Genomic DNA, 7,282 nt, shown 5'->3' with positions numbered 1-7,282 from the left:
GGGTTTCCTGAATACAGCACACTGATGGGTCCTGACTCCTTATCCAGTTTGCCAGTCTGTGTCTTTTGATTGGAGCATTTAGCCCATTTACATTTAAGGTTAATATTGTTATGTGTGAATCTGATCCTGTCATTATGATGTTAGTTGGTTATTTTGCTCGTTAGTTGCTATTGTTTCTTCCTAGCCTCGATGGTCTTTACAATTTGGCATGTTTTTGCAGTGGCTGGTACCGGTTGTTCCTTTCCATGTTTAGTGCTTCCTTCAGGAGCTCTTTTAGGGCAGGCCTGGTGGTGACAAAATCACTCAGCGTTTGCTTGTCTGTAAAGTATTTTATTTCTCCTTCACTTATGAAGCTTAGTTTGGCGGGATAGCAAATTCTGGGTTGAAAATTCTTTTCTTTAAGAATGTTGAATATCGGCCCCCACTCTCTTCTGGCTTGTAGAGTTTCTGCTGAGAGATCAGCTGTTAGTCTGATGGGCTTCCCTTTGTGGGTAACCCGACCTTTCTCTCTGGCTGCCCTTAACATTTTTTCCTTCATTTCAACTTTGGTGAATCTGACAATTATGTGTCTTGGAGTTGCCCTTCTCGAGGAGTATCTTTGTGGCGTTCTCTGTATTTCCTGAATCTGAATGCTGGCCTGCCCTGCTAGATTGGGGAAGTTCTCCTGGATAATATCTTGCAGAGTGTTTTCCAACTTGGTTCCATTCTCCCCATCATTTTCAGGTACACCAATCAGACGTAGGTTTGGTCTTTTCACATAGTCCCAAATTTCTTGGAGGCTTTGTTCATTCCTTTTTATTCTTTTTTCTCTAAACTTCCCTTCTCTCTTCATTTCATTCATTTCATCTTCCATCAGTGATACCCTTTCTTCCAGTTGATCGCATCTGCTACTGAGGCTTCTGCAATCTTCGCGTAGTTCTCGAAACTTGGCTTTCAGCTCCATCAGCTCCTTTAAGCCCTTCTCTCCATTGGTTATTCTAGTTATCCATTCTTCTAATATTTTTTCAAAGTTTTTAACTTCTTTGCTATTGTTTTGAATTTCCTCTCATAGCTCAGAGTAGTTTGATCGTCTGAAGCCTTCTTCTCTCAACTCATCAAAGTCATCCTCCATCCAGCTTTGTTCCGTTGCTGGTGAGGAACTGCGTTCCTTTGCAGGAGGAGAGGTGCTCTGTTTTTTAGAGTTTCCAGTTTTTCTGCTCTGTTTTTTCCCCATCTTTGTGGTTTTATCTACTTTTTGTCTTTGATGATGGTGATGTACAGATGAGTTTTTGGTGTGGATGTCCTTTCTGTTTGTTAGTTTTCCTTCTACCAGACAGGACCCTCAGCTGCAGGTCTGTTGGAGTTTACTAGAGGTCCACTCCAGACCCTGTTTGGCTGGGTGTCAGCAGCGGTGGCTGCAGAACAGCGGATTTTCGTGAGACCACAAATTCAGCTGTCTGATAGTTCGTCTGAAAGTTTTGTCTCAGAGGAGTACCCGGTTGAATGAGGTGTCAGTCTGTCCCTACTGGGGGGGTGCCTCCCAGTTAGGCTGCTCAGGGGTGAGGGACCCACTTTAGGAGGCAGTCTGTCCGTTCTCAGATCTCCAGCTGCGTGCTGGGAGAACCACTACTCTCTTCAAAGCTGTCAGTCAGACAGGGACATTTAAGTCTGTGGAGGTTCTTGCTGAGTTTTTGTTTGTCTGTGCCCTGCCCCCAGAGGTGGAGCCTACAGAGGCAGGCAGGCCTCCTTGAGCTGTGGTGGGCTCCACCCAGTTCGAGCTTCCTGGCTGCTTTGTTTACCTAAGCAAGCCTGGGCAATGGCGGGCGCCCCTCCCCCAGCCTCGCTGCCGCCTTGCAGCTTGATCTCAGACTGCTGTGCTAGCAATCAGCGAGACTCCGTGGGCATAGGACCCTCTGAGCCAGGTGCGGGACACAATCTCCTAGTGTGCCGTTTTCCAGGCCCATTGGAAAAGCGCAGTATTGGGGTGGGACTGACCCGATATTCCAGGTGCCGTCTGTTTCCCCTTTCTTTGACTAGGAAAGGGAACTCCCTGACCCCTTGCGCTTCCCGAGTGAGGCAATGCCTCGCCCTGCTTCGGCTCGCGCACAGTGCGCTTCACCGACTGTCCTGCACCCACTGTTAGGCACTCCCTAGTGAGATGAAACCGGTACCTCAAGCAGAAATGCAGAAATCACCCGTCTTCTGTGTCGCTGGGGCTGGGAGCTGGAGACCGGAGCTGTTCCTATTCGGCCATCTTGGCTCCACCCCTCGAGTTTTGTTTTTTTTTAACTTAAATGTTCTTGAAGAATTGAAGAATTGATATATAGAGAGAAGACAACGAGGGTAATAAAAAAATGCAAGAATTGTGGTTATTGGTGTTCTGTGTCAAGATCCTTAAATCTCAGCCCTTCTCTTAATATCACAGAGATAGAGTAAAAAGTCTTTTGTAAAGTAAGTAGCCAATAATGTTTTGTGCCCATTTTAGAGATAGTGCACTTGAAGGCACCTAAAACAGAGTGAAAATTACAGAGAAACAAACTTACTGTTATCACTAGGCAATTCCCTCTCCTGGAATAATCCCACAAAACAAACAAAACAAAGTAAACACAATAAACTCATCTGCTGCCCACACCTTTTTGATAATTGCAAGACAGCTTGCGATGGAAGATGGAAGGCAGATCTGGTAGCTTTGATTTTCCTCTGGATGTAGACAGCCAAAATTGCAGAGCATGGTGCTTGTCCCTGTATTTGTTTACCTCATTTTTTCTTCCAGAGATCAGACAGGCCTGTCCTAGTTTTTTCATTAGAGTCACTACCCTTTCCTTTGTCTATATGGCTCCCTGGGGTCTCTGTTCATCTATATATCATCGTTGAATAGGCTTGGCTTCAAATCCCAGCTTTGTCTCTTTCAAGTTGTGTAGCATCAGGGACATCACTTACCTTAACCCACTGTCACCTTAGAAATAAAGCCTGAAGCAAAACTGTATATGTTATCACTTTCATGGGAAGTGTCATTCTAAAGAAACAATAGTGAAGAAAAAAGAGAGGGAGGCAGCATGGGAGATAGGAGGAAGAGCAGCTACCGAGGAGCACATTCCCAAGCTGGCCTCTGCTTTGTGACAATACTATTGATTGCTCAATCTTTTAGGTCATCTTTAGGAGCTGGCATGAATTGCTATGTTTCAGAACAGTCCACGTAGAGGAATGAGGAGAAGAGGATTCATCCATTAGCTTCCATCTCCCATTGGTGAAAGCTTGCCCTGCAGCTCCTCCACACTTCTGGGTTGCATGACCTGTCCTGCTACAGCCACTGTGGAAATCTGAACCCATGTTAGTAGCCACCTACTCAGCATGAGCTGCAGCTTACGGGGCATGCAGCAAGTAGGAGCAAGCCAAGGGCCCTGTGGGCTAGACCTCTGGCACATTGCAGAACCAGCATGAACCAGGGCAGGTGGTGAACACCGAGAGGGTCCCATGGTACTGCCCACCATAGAGACTAAAACAGAGCCTTTGGCAAGAGGCAGGAGGCTCTAGGCATGAGGTGTTTTCAGTCATAGCCACACATTACCTCAGATTCCAGGAGCAGCTGCTGCAGCAGACCCAGCTAGCCCAGCCTGCAGATTGTCACCATGAAGACAGAGATGATCCTTCCTCCAGTGAAGAGCAAAACTTCTCTTTGTGGCCTATATGACTGCTTGGTGCTAGGCAAGCTTCCTGAAGAGTCATCAGCAGCTGGAGACCATGGCTGAGTGAATCCAGGGTGGGGACAGGGCATAAGCTGGGTCCAGTGCATTATCCATCCTTTCTAGATCTTGGCTTCTTTATGAATAATGAGCAGTAGCAATTGCTATTTCCTCTTCTTTGCCATTCCAGGCTTTCGTCCACAACATCCTCTCTTTCCAGCTGTGTAGCAGGCGCAGCCCTAAGCCCATGTGCTTGGGGTCTCTTACCCTTGGAATTGCCTCCTTTGCCGGGCTTTCTAAGTTGTCTTACTGCTAGTTTTCAAGGATCTTAAAAATCCATCCTCTTGTATGAAGGTTTCTCTGGCTGAATGGGCATTATTCTGGCATATTCCTCACCTTCCAAATAAAATTTATGAGCATGTTATTTAGGTTCTAACAGCTTTATTTGTTTTTGGTCCTGGCAATGACTGTATTTGGAATGCTCTTTGTAAATACTGTGGCTACTGAGATCTCATTGAGGGCAAAGAATGGTTAAAGTATCACTTAAAAAAGGCAGCCAACTTCTCTACATGGGAGATACCACAACTTTTGGCTGTAGACAGTGAGGAGGTAGGAATACTGCTGGTTGCTACTATTTTTCTTCTTTCTTTTTGCTATTGTTCATTAACATCCCCTTATTTCCTCTGTCTCACAAGGGGGGTAGTCTTTCTGCTTAATTCTATGGCTTGAGTCTCCTTAATAAGGCAACAAGCTGCCCTGCAATAGAGAAATGAAATGCCTCACTCTTCCCCACCCCAGTTCCATGGGGACTGAGACTCGATAGGTCAGGGTTGAAGTTTGGGTCTTGGGGACCAGAGCTGGGTAGGGAGGGGGGGAATTTACCATGTGAGTGTCCCAGCATGGAAAAAGTCAAAGGATTATTTTGATCCACTGTCTTTAGGGAACATGGAGGCTTAAAACCAGCATATGCAAATACTGCCATTAAATTGAAGGGGCCACCTTCAGGTTGGCTGATGAGAGGCAAAGTCAAGAGTTAGGAGCTGGATGAAACCAGCAGAATGTGAGATCAGGAGCAATAGGAGAATGTTTTGGACAACTGCCAGAATGAAGCCGGAGCTTGGGACCTGCCTTTAATGGCCATCAGCCAGGTGTAGTGAAATAGATGAAAAGCACAGCATCGGGGTAGATCAGATGTGTGACCAGGACTGCACATGTGGAAAGAGACTTTTAACAAGGGACACACCCATCTTTGTATCTAGCTGCTCACAAGCACTGAACTACACATCGATGGGAAATAAACATATGTAGATAACCAATTTGATCAAGGAAATCAGTCAGCAGCAGGTGGAATCTGCCCTCACACCTGGGCTTTCTCTCTGCTGGCTGATGCATGTGTTTCATAATTAGTAAATGCAAAGCAGCATTTCCCACTCCACACACACATACACCTTAGCCTGTTCTTGCCATAAGCAAAAGGCCAAAGAGTCCTTATTTCACACTCGGTTTTGGAGTATTTTGTGTTCCCTTGGGTAGGAAACTGCCTCTCCTTGTTTTTAATATGGTGACTTTTCAGCTTATAGCCTGGGTAGGGATGTGATATTTGGTTAATGCCAAATTTGCTCTGAATGTTGCTGGCTTTAATATTCATGTCCTGGAAACTGCAGCTCTCCCCATGGTTTGGATATTTTACATCTACACATTATATTGAGAAAGCCAGAGTTGAGGCTCATGGAAAAAAATAGCTAAATTGATGACTAATTTTACATCAGAAGCTTTTTCAACCAGAGAAACAGTATGCTACAAGAGTAAGCAGGGCCGCCCCACCCCTGATCTCCTGCCCTCTGCCTGGAGAGAGGAGATTCTCAAGTGTCTCTTTGAGAGAGGGTGGAGGAACCACTGAGCAGAGCCCAGCTGTGTGGACCCACACAGCAGATGGTTCAGCTGAAACACAGGAGGCTGGAAGTTACTGTTCACTGGGCACTACTGACCAAGGCCCTTGCATAACGCAGCCACTTGTTATGCTGAAGAGGATTGTTTGGAAGGAAAATGGGCTGGTTTTTCTTGCTTCACATATCCTTACTGGAAGGTCATGACCGATCTTTCTTACTGCCCACACTTTTATTTATACACCATAAGGAATAATTTCCATCTCACTCTCCCCACTCCTTTGCCAGAACATATAGAAATGTCTGTGTTCAAAAGGCTCTTGTTTTCTTGGCTGAATATCAAGATTTTTTCCAGATTGTCAACTCCTTAAGAGGGGAGAAGCATAAAATCCAGCTGTAGAAACCAAGAAGTGACCTAACATGATCCAGGTGTTTCCAGTTTTCTTAGGAAAGAAGGCGAGTATGTATGTCATGTCTGATGGGCCGTGTATAGAGGATACTGCCCGATCACATTAGGATGCTGATCACAGTTGTGATGGTGGGTTGTGGGTGAGTCCACTGTGTGTAACAGCTATATCTGATTTATCAAAATTGGTTTTGTAGTGATATTCTGAAAGTTCATGACCTTATTCAATGCACATAAAAAAGGATTTAAAAGCAGTAAAATTGTAAAGACAACATGGTGGTATGTAAATGCAGGGAAAAGGCAGAGGAGAAACGGGCTTTAACTTTAGTTCTGCCACTTGCCAGCCATGTGTCTGTGGGTAAGTCTTCAATCTCTTTGATCCTCATGTTAAAAATCCATAAAATGGATAAAATGTCTGCCCTTAATGCTCCATTATAAAATTAAAGTATTGTGTTGGGGACAGATTTATTTATACAAATAACTTGGACAAAGCTATATAAATAAATGTGCATTTAGTGGTCTGCCGGCTTACCTGTTAAGTCAGTAGTAACATTCCGAGCCACCATCCATCAACTGGATATGGTCTACTGTATTTTTAGATTCTATTTTTTAATGAATTAAAATTGAACAAGTCTGGGAGAATAAACTAATTTCCCAGAATGAACACCACACCACCTGCCAAAATCTTCCTCATCCACCCTGTCACTTACTTCTCAAAGCATTCTTAGGTCTTCTAAACTGGAATGACTCTATTAACTCCTGCGCCTTCCTAGTGCGGGTCATGTATGTGTCAGCTCTTATGGGATGTTAGCGACTATGGATGATGGTCATCTGGGAGCATGTCTGTCTTCCCCTGCAGACAGGGGCCTAGTCTTAGTTGGCCTTGGGCCTGCCCACCTTACCTTGTAGAGTGCCATGCATGTAGGTACACAGAAATGCTTTTTAAATTGAATTACTGTTTTTCTTCAGTAGACTATACATGGGAGGAAAAAAATGGTGGTGGCTTCTGAAGGGCATCTGGTGTTAATAGATGATGTCACAGAAAAAATCAGAGTAAAGATCAGAGAGCTGGACTGCCGTACAAGCTTTGCCACTGCATGGCTCTATGTGCCTTGGATGAGTCACTAAACTCTCCAAGCCTTTGTTCCCTCCTCTTTGTAATGAGAGAATGGGATGAGTTTGACATTATGCTTCTTAACAGCACTAAGATTCTAACATCTAAGGTAACATGCTGAGAACAACTTCAGGTAAATCAAGGAATGTGTTAAATTTTAAAAAATTTTTTATTTCTTTATTATAGAGGTAAAATATACATATAAAATTTACCA

Source organism: Hylobates moloch, unplaced genomic scaffold (assembly GCF_009828535.3).
Source record: "Hylobates moloch isolate HMO894 unplaced genomic scaffold, HMol_V3 SCAFFOLD_16, whole genome shotgun sequence".
Lineage (NCBI taxonomy): Eukaryota > Metazoa > Chordata > Mammalia > Primates > Hylobatidae > Hylobates > Hylobates moloch.
The sequence above is the reverse complement of the archived record's forward strand: the minus strand, read 5'-3'. Positions refer to the sequence as shown.